Source organism: Garra rufa, chromosome 1 (genome assembly GCF_049309525.1).
Source record: "Garra rufa chromosome 1, GarRuf1.0, whole genome shotgun sequence".
NCBI classification, from domain to species: domain Eukaryota; kingdom Metazoa; phylum Chordata; class Actinopteri; order Cypriniformes; family Cyprinidae; genus Garra; species Garra rufa.
In genome coordinates, this window is record NC_133361.1 from 98,825,422 (window position 1) to 98,842,220 (window position 16,799).

General features: G+C 40.5%; 3 non-coding genes across 3 annotated transcripts; all 3 read left to right on the plus strand.

The window, feature by feature from the left end:
* The first annotated feature begins 9,941 nt into the window (after positions 1-9,941).
* On the plus strand, positions 9,942-10,060 carry LOC141319451 (5S ribosomal RNA). The gene has a single exon (XR_012353707.1). It is a non-coding gene; the product is annotated as a 5S ribosomal RNA (ribosomal RNA).
* An 84-nt stretch (positions 10,061-10,144) lies between these two features.
* On the plus strand, positions 10,145-10,263 carry LOC141318450 (5S ribosomal RNA). Its single transcript, XR_012352766.1, has one exon. It is a non-coding gene; the product is annotated as a 5S ribosomal RNA (ribosomal RNA).
* Positions 10,264-16,680: 6,417 nt separating this feature from the next.
* On the plus strand, positions 16,681-16,799 carry LOC141295681 (5S ribosomal RNA). Its single transcript, XR_012341118.1, has one exon. It is a non-coding gene; the product is annotated as a 5S ribosomal RNA (ribosomal RNA).

The following is a 16,799-nucleotide window of genomic DNA, read 5'->3' on the forward strand; positions in this document are numbered from 1 at the left end:
GTTGGAAAGAAACTTCTGCTTCAGCAGAAGATACACGGAAGAGTGATAACTCATATAAGGGAGTGTTTTCTGAAAGAGAATTCGGAAGAACTCGGAAGAACAGAATTCTTCTCCAGCGCTGTTAGATACTCTTGATTTCTCCTATTGCTGAACTTAATAAAACTTTAAATTTTCATTGATTGACTCCTGAACCATTTTTGAACACGCAAAGGACTATTTGAAAGTCCAACAATTTGGTGACCTCCGACGTGATGGTTCACGTTGTTTTCTGAGACAAAGGGAAATATCTGAATTCAACACAAAGAGCCGGCTCATAATCAAAAGGTAAGCAGAAACCTTTTTGATTAAATTCTGCGATTGAATATTCTAAATGAAGTGTTGAATTTGGACTATTTTCTGATGTCAGTGGAGAAATCAACAGTATGGTAGTTTAACTCTGTGTGAGGAATATACTCTGTGTGAGGAAATATACTCTGTGTGAGGGAAATATACTCTGTGTGAGGAAAATATACTCTGTGTGAGGAAATATACTCTGTGTGAGGCAAAATTAGAAACTAAAGAAAAAGAGTCAGGGGTCTTACAGAACTCCACACCTGACGAGGGTGGTGCTGGCGTTTGTCCTACGCTTGGACAACAGTGGGATAAAATTTGTCCTACGCTTGGACAACAGTGGGATAAAATGATTGAAATTGTAAAAACCCAAACTGATCCAAAAGATATGAAAACACGCATGCTAGAATTGGAAACTTGTAAACATGAAATGATTGAGCATTTTGGTGATGATTGCATGGAAAAGAAGGGTTCTCTGTTTCAGAAAGTAGGGGTGAAAGAAAAGAGAGCGCAAGAAGCGCTTCAGAGACACAGAAAAGAGGAAGTGGGTTTACTGCAAAGACGAGCACACACAAAGAGAGAGAAAGAATTAGATGCTGATCGCAGGAAATGGGCCAGAATAACAGCCGCTGCAGCCATTTTAAAACCAAAAAAGAAGGAAGGAGAAAAGGGCGAGGTTGATGTTAAACTGAGCAAGAAGCAGGAAGCAGAGGCTAGCTCTGCCCCCACCGCTACAGCTCCTACTGTGCAGAAATTGTATCCAGATCCCCCACCCCCATACAATCCAAGTACGGGTCAAAAATTGAAACAGCTGCCTCTTAGGAAAAGTGCGAAACAAATGCCGCTGTACAAAGTGAAAGGGGGCACATTGGAAATGGAGGAAGAAGAAGTAGAGAAGTGGTGGGACTATGAGCCAATGGTGAGAAGAGAAGAAAGGGTAAAAGGTGAACAGGAAGAAGTAGAAGGGAGCGAGAAGGAAGAGAGCCAACCACTGATGGAATTTAGTGGAGATGAGGACATAGAGGGCGAAGAGGATTTTCCGGTAGGTGAGGAAATAGTGGTCGGGGCGCAGGGTAAGAAAGGGAAAGGTAAGAAAAATAAAAAAGATATGAAAGAAACCAGTGAAAGTGACACAGATGAAGATGGGAAAAAGTACGTCAAGTTAGAGGGTACACTGGCAATTAGCCAGAGTGAAAAGAAAAAGAAAGGTAGGGAGGATCCCTCTGGAACGGTTCCACTGAGGTCGAGCGCAAGATTGAGGGAGAAACGAGATAAAAAGACTGATTTGTCTGGCATGGGAACAAAACATCAGTTACCATTGTTGGCTGGCTCTGCAGGGCCTGTGTATCAACCGTGGTCCCTTACGGATCTGGAAACATTAGTGAAGAAACTCCCTGCCATTACGGAGGGAGGAGGTAGATGGGTGAACAAACTCTTTGCATTGTCACATGGCCAGGTCCTCTCTGTGGGAGATTTAAGACAGATAATGAGCAGGGTGTTGTCTGCACACCAGATGGCAGACTTAGAAAATATGGCTCTCACCAGAAATGTGAGCAACAGCGCCCCATTGGTGACTGGGGGAGGCCAATCGCCCCTATGTCAAGCCATAAGAGATAAATTCCCCACACCTGATACCATGTTTGAAAACATGAAATTTAAACATAAGGCTGGTGAGAATGGAGCAGCATATATAAATAGATACTGTCAAGAATGGGAAGAAGCATGTGATGAGAACCCCATGTCTAACCCTGTCACTAATAGAATTTTCAGGGCAGCAGTGTTGCAGGGAGCTGGCGTGACTCAAGCAATGGAGCAGTCCCCTGAGGTACCAGGCAGTGATGATGCTAAGTGGAAAAGGTACGCAGTACATTTTATTGACAAAGCAGTAGAGAGAGTAGAGAAAGAAAGAAGTGAGCTGTTGAAGCTGCAGAAGGAGCTTCTGAGACTGCAAGTCGAGGAGAGGAAGTCAGCTAAAAATAGAGAGTCGAAACAGATGCCTCAACAACAGCCTACCCTCACACCCACGCAGCCACAACCACAGCCTACTTCTGTAAAATACCATGACTATGTTCCACAATACCCCAAGCAACAGCAATGGAGTGGGGGTAGAGGAAATGGTAGCGGAGGATATAGGGGTAGAAGTAGAGGGGGTGGTGCAAATGGTGACACATGTTTCAGATGTGGAGGGGTAGGTCACTGGGCATCCAACTGCTCTTCAGAGGGCCAAAGAAGGTGTTACATATGTAGGGGAAAGGACCATCTGGCCAGAGACTGCCACCAGCAACGAGAGACAGACCCATCAGACAACTAAGAGGGGTAATTGGAAAAGTGGGGACCGGATAGATGGATTATTGATGGTTAGAGAAGGTTTGCTAGCTGCCCCAACTTCCTGAAACAGACAACCCTAACGATGTGAATTTACAACCTCATCCGGCCGGCCAATTACTCATGAGAAAGAAGCAAGAGAGCTCTCAGAAGCCATAATGCTACCTAACAAAGTGGCTATTGTTAAGTGCACTGGTCATTCCCAAAGAATTGACCTACCATTGAATGAGGATGCAGATATGGCCATAAACAGAGCCAGATGTGACGTCCCTTCTCCCTGAGTTTTGACATTGCTGCCCCAGAACACAAATTCGTGAATTGGCTAAAATCTGTGCACAGATCAAATTGACATATTACTACAAACAATCAAGAGCAAATGGAGAGAACATCGTTGGACTGCTCCACTGAAGGTAACTGCACGCATTTCTCACTGTGTTAGTCTTGCAGGAAAAGGTGATACGTGGTACCACCTGAGTCAGTGTTGTCCGGCGGATCAGCCGTCCAGATCCTTGGAGGACACCAGAGTGGACCTTGCTTCACAGGTCCAAGAGAGGGAGGATACAGGTGACACACAAACACATACACATACAGGAGAAGACCCAAAAGAGAATTTCCAACCATCACAAAGTAATCTGCAAGCCCTGCAAGTGGTCCATAAGACTGGGGATTTATTCACAGCCCCTAAAGGTGAGCCAGTAGCTCATTGCATCAGTGCAGACTGTGCATTTGGAGCAGGCATAGCAAGGAAATTTAGGGAAAGGTACGGGGTTGAAAAGGTGTGGGCCCAAGGGAAGACAAAAGGTGACTGTGCCGTAACACACGAAATAGACAGGATCGTTTTTCACCTAGTCACAAAAACATTTGCCAGGGATTTACCCACCTATGAGGATTTTGAGAACAGTTTAAGCTGCATGAGAGCGTGGTGTGACAGCCTAGGCATCACCAAATTATCTATACCTATAGTTGGAGTTCTGTAAAGTCCTTCACATTATTGAGAAAACTTTTAGAGGTTCAAACATAGTGATTTCTATTTACCATATTGATTAGTATAACAAGTGTGTTTTTGTGTCTATTATTATTTTCGTTTATTTACTATATTGACTAGTGTAACAGTGTGTTTTTATATCTATTATCGTTTTTTGTTTATACTCATTGTGTGAGACAACATATGTCCTGGACAGAGAAAATAGATTGGAGTAAAGTACCCATTTTCCCATTTCCAAGGTGTAACTGGGAAGAGGACGTAAAATTGTCCAGCGTGAAATTAGCTTCAGTCCAGATACAGGGAAAAAGGAATCATGAGAGTGAAATTGTGGGAGAATTGGAAACTTCTGGGGGTCATAGGAGTGATAGCCTTGATAATAGTGGGAATAATTCTGGGAATAGAAAGGAATCAGAAGGAAGGGAGTCACGGAAAGAATAAAACACTTACTAGACATGTGAGAGCTGTAAGAAGTGAGACCCTGCAAAATGGAGACGAGAAAAAAAGATCCGTGTTTAAAGAAATATGGAGGGATCGAGTTAAATTACACCAGAGGTTCGACCACATCCTATACGTTCGACTTGTGTGATGTTATAGATTGTGGTGGGAAAGATAGTTCATGGAGGGGATATGATGTCTACCTCTGTGGATTGGGTTGGCCAGGGAACCAAAAGTGGTGTCCAACCTGGAACAACGTCTGGCAAGCGACAAACCCAAGTTTCACAGGAACCACTGAAAAGAAAACCTCAGATGGAAAACTAAAGGCAGCAGGGTATTTTAGGATACAGAGGGATTTCAATAGGGATAAAAACCCCATAACCTTGTCCATAATAGGCCTTAAACAAGACCCATATCCAGCTAAACCTGGTGGGGTAGCAGGACAATGCTGGGACACCGCTGAGGGGCAATTTTATGTATTAATTGGTGTTGAAGTGGGTGGGAAGGATCCACTAGGGTTGGTAAAGGTTAACCTAGTGGAACCAGTAGAAAATACTACAATGGAAACTATAGTAAAGGATTATAGCAAAGAGGTAAGGGGAAGTAAGGTAGTTATTGAAATGGATTACACAAAATTGACCCCTGAGGATTTAATAGAAAAAGCTACGGGATATGGGGAGTCCAATTTGTGGTTTGAATGGATAATATCCGCTGCCCGGGAAGTACAGATGACGGAGTGTGTTGCATGTGCGAGAGCTAGACCCACCCTTAGGATAGAACCAGCTCCGTTGATAAAGACTGACAAAGTAGGGTATGGCTGTATGATGAGTATTACCCAGGAAGCCAAGCCCGAAGGATGTGACACTTTAGCAGAAATACTCCCTCCAATAAGTAATCAAACAAAAACAGGTCCCTTCTCTGCAGACTCGGGGAACTTTACGTGTTTTAACTTTAGCGCCTCCGATCCGAGGTTTAAGGTGGGACATATTGATCCTTCTTGGTGCAGTGAGGTCATTCAGAATGCTGAGGATATAATAGGGCCGTGGGCGCGAGGGGGATTATACTATTACTGCGGGCATAGGAGGCTGTTCGTGAGAATAAAAGGGAAATTGACTGTAGGAACATGTGCGATGGTTAGGTTAGCAGCGCCATTGGCATTAATTGGCAGGAAAGGAATAGCACAAGACGTGGAAAAAGGTAGGAGGAAAAGAGAAGCGGGAACATTCGACCTGTCCATTAAATCTCCAACCTACATAGACTCGATAGGAGTTCCCCGGGGGGTGCCGGATGAGTACAAATTGGCAGATCAAATTGCGGCCGGGTTTGAGAACATCCCAATCATAGCAGCACTCTTCCCTGTTACTCCAAATAAAAATGTGGATAGGATAAATTACGTTCATTATAACGTAATGAGATTGGCTAATTTGACTAGAGACGCAGTAGAAGGCCTATCAGAACAATTGGCTCCGACTTCCCTGATGGCCATACAAAATAGAATGGCGCTCGATATGCTCCTTAGCCAGAGTGGGGGCGTTTGCGCAATGTTCCAAGATTTTTGTTGTACGTTTATCCCAAACAATACCGCTCCAGACGGGTCAGTAACGCGGGCCCTAGAGGGACTGAAAACTCTCTCTAAAACAATGGCAGAACACTCTGGTATAGATCAGGGTTCTTGCACCATTTTAAAAGTCAAATTTAATGCTTTTTAAGACCTTTTTAAGACCTCAACAAATATAATTTAAGACCCAAAAATTTCATAATTTCTTTGGAATAGGGCAGGCTACTCAATTTATTGCCTCCTAAAATGGAAATCAAAACTTTAAAGTTTTCCATTTGGTATCAATTATGTGCAATGTGTAAACTCGGTAGTAAAAAAAAAAAAAGAAAAGTAAAAATACTTTTATTTGAGACCTTTTTCTTTTTTGTTCCTTGTGATGTAGAACAGAGCCAACGTAACAGATAAGTTGGATTACACTAAACGTAGTGTGTGCCAGTCTCATCTTTAGTAGTCCAGAATTGCAAATGAAAGTCCATTTGTTTGTTATTTGTCGTTTTATTCAAACTTTCATCAAACATGACGACATATGGCTTCTCACTAACGCTGCACGATAGCTCCTTCTTGATGAATGAAGTGATGCCATATTTGGTAACATATGCAGTTTTATTTTCACCACAGGTGAATGACTTTGCAAGCTGCGAATCGGGGAACATGGCAGCAAAGATGTCACATATATCCTCGTTAGATTTAAATGAATTGTGCCTCGTCACAGTATGGAGAACCCACAGTACCTCTACCTTTTGGGTGTCTGGCGGTGAAATGAAACTTGTTATAGCCGACTGTGAGGTGGCGTCTGAACTAGTAACATCGTTAGGTCGAGCTTAGTGGTCCAACGGATCACAAAACTCACGGTTCTGATCATAACACGGATTTTGAGTCACAGATCGGATCAGCAAAAAACAAACAAAACAAAACAAAAAGTTTGTTTTTTTACTAATTACTGAATGCTTTAAGTACTTCTAATCCACAGAAAAAACTACTAGTTGAACTAATAAAGTCAGTAACAAAACAAGAACAATTACACAAATGACAAGTGTAGATGAATACAACAAAGTTACTAAAAAAATCAATAACACAAGTATTCAGGTGCGGAGATTTAATATTTAATTGTAAAATAACTAGTGCTTCTCACTGCAGGTATTTATAGGACGCTGTCTCTTTAAGACCTAATGCACGTACCGAATACTGGCACGCATCTCTTTCTCAGCTGTTTCGGTTCGCTGAAGACATAACCGACTGTGTTTACCAGAATACCAAAACGGGTATTTAGACATGACTTTGTATGTACGTTTCCGTTCAAATAGAAGTTAAAGAGGAATTAATCTGTGTGAATCGCGCGTCTCTCTCTCTCTCTCTCTCTCTCTCTGTGTGCGGCAGTGGTAAAAAAAATAAAAAATAAATAAATCAGCGTGCGTGCGTGTTCCCTTTGTAAATTGTTTGAATTGGTAAATTGGCAAGACAAAACATGTGCTAATTATAAACTTTTACTCTATGATGGTTAAACTTAACAGTTAATCTGTGAATCACATGCGTGCCGAACCGTGGGAGTTGGTCCGTTCGGATCACGGATCATATACGATCCGTTGCACAGCTAGCAATTTACACTTGCCCATCTTTGCATTTTGAACCTCACCTCGACAACCGCGTAATGGCAGCACGCAGGTGCAGACCGACGTCAGCGTCTGTAGCCGACCAACCGTAATAAGCTAATAAATCACGGAGACTGTCATTTCACTCCTGTTTCACACATACTAAATTGATCAACTATTAGATGTTTTACGGTGGACCACTGTGCTTCCCTATCTATCGTCATTAAGCACACCGGCTGAAAATTTAATACCTACAGCAACTTAACAGTAAATTTAAGACAATTTAAGACCTTAATTTCCCGGATTTTAATTTAAGACATTTTAAGACTTTTTAAGGACCCGCGGGAACCCTGTAGATAACCCCTTTGATGATTGGCTAACCAATGTGTTTGGAAAATATAAAACCATGATAACATCCATTCTAGTCTCTCTCGCTACTTTTGTGGCTATAGTAGTAACTTGTGGATGCTGCTGCATTCCGTGCATCCGGTCATTGTGTAACAGGGTGATAGTAACTGCAATTGAAAAGAAGGAGGAGGCTCCACCCGCTTATACAATGCCCTTGTTGATATCCCCAGAAGAAGAAGAAGAGGAGGAGGAATGTAACTTGTGAATGTTGTCTCTCTCTCTCTATTAACTGTGCTTTCTTGCAGATGCTGATTCATCATATATTGTGTGTTATATAGAGATGTTAAGTAGATGTTTTGAGCCTAGAAGGAATGTGTAGAAATGTTAACTTAGATGCTTTCAGTGTGATTGTCTTAGCTGACATGTTGTGGTCGCCCATTTGCTAAAATTAGGGGGCCGGCTGGGTGTCTTTCCCCACAGGGGTTTTCGGCCCAGTCCTGTCTGAGCACACTGGTAATATAGGGAATTTTACCTTTTGAATTTTACATGCATGCAATGTTGACTAGAGTAGAATGTTGATATATACCAGTAAGTGAGGCAATGCCGTGATTCAAAATATACTTGTTATTCATTGTTTCTCTCTGTTTGACTGCAATAAGACAGTTTGTTTGTCATATGCTGGCCTCCACCATGGCTAAAGCTGTAAATGTAGTGAAAATGAACAATTTTTATATTTACAGTCAATCGGATGTAAGACTACTTTTACTACAGTTTAAAATTTCAAAACTGATCTCCACATGATGATTTACACCCATATTTTATTGTCAGTAGGAAGTCTCAATGGCTCTCTTGATTCTTGAATGCACCTTTCCTGCATTGCAATAAAACACCAAATTATGAATGAACACCGTTTAGGATATCCAATGGGAAAGAGCGGTTACCAGTGTTAATGAGGTGTTTTCTCGATGACGGGTAAGATCCTCTTTTGGCCAAGCGGAGGGCAACCTAAGGCAGGGATTCACCGCCACTGGGCACCTGCCAGAGATGGAGGTGTTATATGTGAGACTGTTGTGGAGTTGAGCAGATGCTTGATAGGCCTAGAGCATCAGAGAAGCTGTACAGAGTTGCAGCAGGCAGTCTGCCTTTTAAAATATGAGCTCCTCCTACACTGTTCACCAGCCACCGCATTCCTTGATGGCTTGCTTTTGATTGCGACCAGGGTCCACAATTTGATGCAATTATGCCAGGGATCACAGCCCTGGGGAGAAAATACCTTTTATAATAAGTTAATGGAGATGTGCTTTCAGTAACCATCTGAGACTATGTGATGATATTGCAAAATTTAAATTGGCTGCTTGAAGCTGTAAAAAAAAAAAATAAATAAAAAAAAAAAAAAACATTAAGCTCTAGGATGAACACTGGGTTTATGAGACTGATATCATGGTTTTTGATTTCATAGACCTTTGGACGTGGTGGTGGCTAGAGCATTTGGCATAACAGACTCCAAACTGTTTTAAATGATTTATGTTGCAGCATTGTAGAAAAAAAAAAAAAAAATTATCATGTGTCTTATCTTTTCTTTTTTTCTTTTTTTTTGGTTGTATATTTCTGTGCATTTTTATTGTGTGGCCAAGAGAGGGATTTGTGGTACTTTTCAGTTTGAATATGTTTTATATATTTTCCATTTTGCATAAGAAGGCTTAAATAATTAAACTATAGAGTGCTAATTACTGTGAAACTGTCTGAAAGGGTTAAACAAAATATTATGTGTAGAGAAATGTTGCAGACTGCTGAGAATAGAGCTTCCTGTGCCTGCATAAGATAAGAACAGATACTTTCGAAAGTCTAACAGGATGCATGAGCTGTGTGTGTGTGTGTTGGAAAGAAACTTCTGCTTTTAGACGCCAACAGCAGAAGATACACGGAAGAGTGATAACTCATATAAGGGAGTGTTTTCTGAAAGAGAATTCGGAAGAACTCGGAAGAACAGAATTCTTCTCCAGCGCTGTTAGATACTCTTGATTTCTCCTATTGCTGAACTTAATAAAACTTTAAATTTTCATTGATTGACTCCTGAACCATTTTTGAACACGCAAAGGACTATTTGAAAGTCCAACAAAATAAACCAAATCTATTTAAACCAATCTTCTTTTAGTTCTCATTCTTTTAACCACTAGTCATCTCTCACAGTTAAATCTGACCCCATTTTAGTCTTGTAACTCGGCTGATAAGGCCGATTGTTACACTTGGATGGGAGACCGCCTGGGAATACCAGGTGCTGTAAGCTTTTGCCTTTTCTTCACTATTTATATAATATGCTGTTTTTTACGGAGGCTGATCTTTAAATAGCCCACTTTCTGGAGCAGCCCTCGCTTACGGCCATACCGCGCTGAGAGCGCCCGATCTCGTTGGATCTCGGAAGCTAAGCAGCGTCGGGCCTGGTTAGTACTTGGATGCGAGACAGCCTGGGAATACCAGGTGCTGTAAGCTTTTGCCTTTTCTTCACTATTTATATAATATGCTGGCTTTTACGGAGGCTGATCTTTAAATAGCCCACTTTTTTGAGCAGCCCTCGCTTACGGCCATACCGCGCTGAGAGCGCCCGATCTCGTCTGATCTCGGAAGCTAAGCAGCTTCGGGCCGGGTTGGTACTTGGATGGGAGACCGCTTGGGAATACCAGGTGCTGTAAGCTTTTGCCTTTTCTTCACTATTTATATAATATGCTGGCTTTTAGAAAGACGTGTTTTACCGCTCTATTTATTACAATCATTTAAATGTATTATAGAGTTTTAAGTGTTTTACATGTTTTTCAGGCCATTTTATTACTCTTAACATTTTAAGTGTGTGTGTGTGTTTAATAAATGGATGGTTGGCCTGGCATGTGACTAGACACATGACAGGAAGCAGGAAGTACAACTGTATAAGAGAGCAGCATGACAAACAAAGGACAGTCACCAAACTGTTGGATTGAGGAGTTGCTAATTTTAGAGCTCACCTTTCCATTCACCACCTGCAAACTTTGGATTACACTTTCTGTGGATTGTATATACACTGGTGGACACTCACATTGGACGTATCAACACACTGGGATTCTTGGACTGTTTTTAGGGTATGGACAAATGAACTGTATTCTTTTAACAGCGTTTACCTAGTTTTATCGTGTTGTTTTAAAGTCTTTTATGTGAACCTTGTAATTAAACCAAATATATTTAAACCAATCTTCTTTTATGTCTCATTCTTTTAACCACTAGTCATCTCTCACAGTTAAATCTGACCCAATTTTAGTCTTGTAACTCGGCTGATAAGGCTGATTGTTACACTTGGATGGGAGACCGCCTGGGAATACCAGGTGCTGTAAGCTTTTGCCTTTTCTTCACTATTTATATAATATGCTGGCTTTTACGGAGGCTGATCTTTAAATAGCCCACTTTTTGGATCAGCCCTCGCTTACGGCCATACCACCCTGAGCGCCCTCTAGTGGAAGCAGGAAGTGGTACAGCTTGCTGGAGAAAGCACACAGAGAGTGTTTTGAGTTTTGAGAACTGGAAACTGAAGCCTGTGTTTTTTAAAACAACCTTTTTGAAAAAGAGGAATTGGTGGGCAGTCAAGTAGCTGTTTGGGGATAAATACTTTCTGTGCTGAGATGGCTACAATGTTGGATGACAAAATGGAGGTGGGAAGAGGCCTGGAGAAAAGGAACACAAGGGAAATGGATGGAGAACGGGACCAAAGAAGAAGGAATTATGAAAAGAGGCTCACAGTGCTGGTGGAAATAGAAGGAGAAGATAGAATAACGATGATGGAGATACTGAAGAAAGTGAGAGAAGAGTGTGGAGTGGTGATCGGCTGTAGATACAAAACACCAAAAGAATACGAGCTGACAATGGAAGAGGAAAAAGGAAAGAAGAAGTTGTTGGATGGGCTAAAGATAAAGAACAGTCGGATTATGGCGAAAGAGGTGGACTGTATGGAGATGGTGGTCTCATTTCTTGGTCTACCAATGTATATTCAGGATGAGGAGATACTGAGAAAGCTGTCGGAATGGGGAGTTAAAGCGGTCTCAAGAGTGAAAAGGAGAATGTGGCCGGGGACAGATATCGCTGATGGGACAAGATTTTTAAAGGTAAAATTCAATGATGTGGTAAAATCACTGCCATATTCAACAAAGTTTGAGACACTAGGAGGGACTGAGCACTTCAGAGTGATACATGACAGGCAAGTGAAAGTCTGTCGCCTGTGCATTCAGCCAGGTCACATTGTAAGAGACTGCCCAAGCTTCAGATGTTTTAAATGTGACAAGCAGGGACATTACGCCAGAAAGTGCAAGGAGGTGAACTGCATTATGTGCAATATGCGACCTGGATTATGTGTGTGTGAAACACTGCCGGAGATGGATGAGGAAAACAGCAATGAGGAGGATTCGGATCTGTATGAGGTGGATGAAGAGGTGGAGATCGAAGGAAAGGAAGGTGAAGCGACTGGAGAAGAAAGAAGGGATGCATGGAGTGGAGAAGAAAGAACAGTGGAGTGGAGAGCGATTGAGAATGTGAGCAGTCAAGAAGAGGAGGCTCCAGGGCAGAGGCAGAGAGAGAGAGAGAAAGAAAAAAGAAAGAAAGGAGAGCGGAACCCGGAAAGGAGATGGCTATGAAGGGCTTGGAGTGTGAAAATGGAGAAGGGGAAACAGCGAAAGGTGATGGAGAGAGTCAGGAGGGTGACAGTGCAAAAGGGCAAGGCGAAAAGCTGCAGGTGGAGGGACGTGGAGGAGTGCCAGAGAGTCTAGAGACAATCGAGGACGAGGACATGGACACACGTGAAGGAAAAAGGGTGCAGAAGAAAAGAAAGAAGAAAGAAATGGAGGAGCACACTGCAGAAAGTAAGTGCATGGATTGAACAAAATGAGTATGATTTTTTTCAAAATTATGATACTTGCTATGTGGGGCATTATGAACATTGCCTGTTTGAATAGCAATGGATTAAGAGATGAAAATAAGTTTGAGAAGGTGAAGGGTTTGTTAAAAGCGGATATACTCTGTTTGCAAGAGACACACTGGTCTGATGAAATAATGGACAACATAAGAAAGAGGTGGGAAGGTGAAATTATTTCTAATCATGGGACTGCAAAATCCTGTGGCGTGGCAACCCTGATAAAAGGAGATCGATTAAACAATGTGAAGCAAATATACAAGGATGGAAGTGGGAGATTGTTAGTGATTGAATTTGTATTTCACAATGAACTGTTCAGGCTGATAAACATTTATGCACCTAACACAGAAAATGAAAGAAAAGAAGTCTTTAAAGAAATTAAGCCGCTGTGTAAAGGCAACTTTATAATAGTCGGTGACTTTAATGTATGGTGCACAAGACTGGACGTGTCAAGCAGCGCAAACTTTAAGTCAGATGTATCCAGAAAATATTTAACTGAATGGATACAAAATGAGGACATAGTTGATGTATGGAGGGATGAGAATCCCTACAAAAAAGACTTCTCTAGAAGACAATTGGTGATGGGAGTCTTGAAACAAAGCCGTATAGATTTATGTTTAACCAAAAGGGAAATGTTAAAATATATAAAAAATGTGAGATATAAGTTTGTGGGAGTAAGTGACCATGCTATGATGATGGTAAAGATGGGTGTGAACGAGGAGGAGAGGGGGGGAGGAATGTGGTGTTTGAATGCAGACTTGCTAAAAGAAGAGGCATATAAAGAAAATATCAGAAAATGTATAGAGTATGAAATGGAAAATATCTTATTTGATGAAAATGTATGTGAGTGGTGGGAAAAAATGAAAGGGATAATTAAAAAAAGAAGTATTAGATATGCCAAACAAAGGAATTTTAAGAGAAGGAGCAAAGTTGAGGTAATGCAAAATGAATTGAAGAGGGAAGCAGAAAAAATAGAAAGTAATCCCGAGCAAGATAAAGAACGCTTTATGCAGATAAATGCAGAAATAGAGGAGTATGAAAAAGAAAAAAGTAAGGGTGCAATAATAAGGAGTAGAGCGCAGTATGCGTTAGAGGGAGAAAGAAGCACAAAGTTCTTTCTAAACTTAGAAAAGAAAAAGCAGATGAAAAAGTATATAACAGAGTTGGAAAATGAAAAAGGAGATAAGATTACTGATTATGTGGAGATAATAAGAGAAGTAGAAATATTTTATAAGAAGCTATTTAAGAAAGAAGGGGTTAAACAGGAGTGTGTGGAGGAAGTTTTGAACTCTGTGAGTGTGAGGTTAAGTGAAAGTGAGAAAAATACATGTGAAAGTGACATAGGTATCGAAGAAATAAAAGAAGCAATAAAACAGACAAAGAAGAATAAAAGCCCGGGCTCAGACGGCTTAACGCATGAGTTTTACAAGACTTTTGAAGAGACTGTAGCACCAATATTGTGGAAGGTTTATAGAAGTATGGAAGAGAGAGGTGAAATGCCAGAGTCTATGGGGCTAGGAGTAATCACAATACTATATAAAAATAAAGGAAGTCCACTTAAGCTAGAAAATTATAGACCGTTGAGTCTGTTAAACACGGATTATAAAATACTGACAAAAGTGCTGGCAAATAGGATAAAAGAGGTGGTAGGGTCAATAGTATCACCAAGCCAAGCTTATAGCATAAAGGGAAGAGACATTACAGATACAATTTGCACAATAAGGGACGTAGTAGAAGGGATGGGGAAAGATGGGAAAGGGGGATTGGTTTTATCTATAGACTTAAATAAGGCTTTTGATAGGGTGGAACATAGCTTTATAGAACAGACAATGGGGAGATTTGGGTTTGGAGAGAGAATGCAAAATGGATAAAATTAATATATGTAAATGCTAAAAGTTGTGTTAAGGTTAATGGGGTGTTAACTGACCCCTTTCAGTTAGAGAGGTCAGTAAGGCAAGGCTGTCCGTTGTCTGCAATATTGTATTCAATAACAGCTGAGCCACTGGCGACACTCATCAAAAATGACAAGGAAATAAAAGGTATTCAAATACCAAATGGAGGATTGAGTGTAATACATCAATATGCAGATGATACAACTTTTACAGTTAGGGATATAGAGAGTATAAATAAAATTAGAAAACAGATGGAAAAATATGGGAAAGCGTCAGGTGCTAAAATAAATGTGGAAAAATCTGAAATAATGAGTATAGGAGGAATAAGGGTGGAAGGGTCAGATGTTCCATTTAAAATAACGAAAGATTTTATAAAAATTTTAGGGGTAAACGTAGGAGAGAATGCAAAAGAGGCAAGAGATGCAACATGGTCAGGAGTGCTAAACAAAATCAAGCAAGTGTTACAGTTTTGGAGACTAAGGGAATTAAGACTAAGAGGAAAAGTGGTAGTGGTTAATTCTTTATTGTTAACTAAATGTAATTATGTGATGGGAGCAATTGATTTACCAGACTGGGTGTTAAATGGAATAAAAGAGGCTGTGAACATTTTTGTGTGGGGTGGGAAAGGAGTAAAAATATCAGCAAAAACATTAATAGCAGATTACAGTGAGGGGGGGTTGAAATTGATGGATTTAGATGTGAAAAGGAAAGCAATAAGAGTTAAGACAATAAAAAAGTATTTATGTGGCAAAGTAGAATATGGATGGAAGGGGTATATGAGAAAATATTTAAATTAAGGAGGAGGGTGTGGTGAAGAAGGAGTGTTCATGGTTTTAAAAAAGCCAATGATTGAAAAGTTGCCTTTGTTTTACCAAGAAGTGTTTACTGCATGGGCTGAATTTGTGATAAATGTAAACTATGAATGTGAAAACATAAACCAAATACACAATCAGCCAATTTTCCTGAACCCAAGAATAAGGAGGGGAGGGAAAATGCTTTACAACAGACTGTTCATGAGAGCGGGGGTAAGGAAAGTAAAGGATTTGGCTTACGAATATGTAAAAGGTTTTTTACCGAATAGAGCAATATATGATTGTGTGGTGGGGTGGGATGATGAAATTGAGAAAGCAAAAGTGGATGGTGAATGTGAAAACATTAAAAAAAGCCTGCCTGAAAGGTGGGTAGAAAGGATTGAAAGGGAAACTGTTAAAGTGGGAGATTGGGGAATGCCTGAAATGTACATTGTGGAAAATGGGAGAAAAAAGTTTTTGTGGGAGATAAATGTGAAAACTGTATACAAAATGATGGTCAGAAAGGAGATCAAAGTGCCTGCATCAGAAGCGGTATGGCCAAGATTGTTTCCTGATTTGAAAGTAAAAACAATATGGAGAAATTTAAATATAAAATACAACGGACTAGACTGTGAGAACTTGGACTTCAAGCTACGACACAATAGAATCTATACAAAGGTGGTAATTCATCAAATGAATAAAAATGTGAGTAGAGAATGTGATATATGTGAGACAGAGCCAGAAACTTTGATGCACATTTTCTTTGAGTGCAAGGAACTTGAGGAGTTTCATGGAAAAATGAAAAAACTGATAAAAGATGGAATGGGAAAAGGGGTTGCAGAAGATGAGTGGAAAAAACTGTTTTTGTTTGGTGAATGTACAAATTATAAGGATAGGAAGGTGAACTTTTGGAATTTGATTCTGAGTAATGCAAGGTATGCAATATGGGTGAGGAGGAATATGGCATACTATGAGAGAAAGAAAGTAGATGTGATTGAAATGTTCAAGAGTATTGTTAGAAAGAATGTGTATATAATGTGGAAATACCTAAGCAAAGAAGAATTTGAAAAAGCATTTGTAGAAGAAAGTGGATTTATATGTACAAAAGAAAGGTTTAGTTTAACATTTTGAAAAGAAATGGTTATATTTAAGTTAGGTATTTTTGTTTTGGGTTTTTGGTTTCGTTTGAGTGATATAAAGGAGGGTTAAATTCAAAGCTCATGCTGTATATGCTAAATTGTCTTCAAATTTTATAAGATTGAAAGGTGTAATGAATGAAAAATGAGTTATGTAAATATTATTTTGTACTTTTTGATAATAAAAAAAAAAAAAAGAGCGCCAGATCTCGGAAGCTAAGCAACGTCGGGCCTGGTTAGTACTTGGATGGGAGATCGCCTGGGAATACCAGGTGCTGTAAGCTTTTGCCTTTTCTTCACTATTTATATAATATGCTGGTTTTTACGGAGGCTGATCTTTAAATAGCCACTTTTTGGAGCAGCCCTCGCTTACGGCCATACCGCGCTGAGAGCGCCCGATCTCGTCTGATCTCGGAAGCTAAGCAGCGCCGGGCCTGGTTAGTACTTGGATGGGAGACCGCCTGGGAATACCAGGTGCTGTAAGCT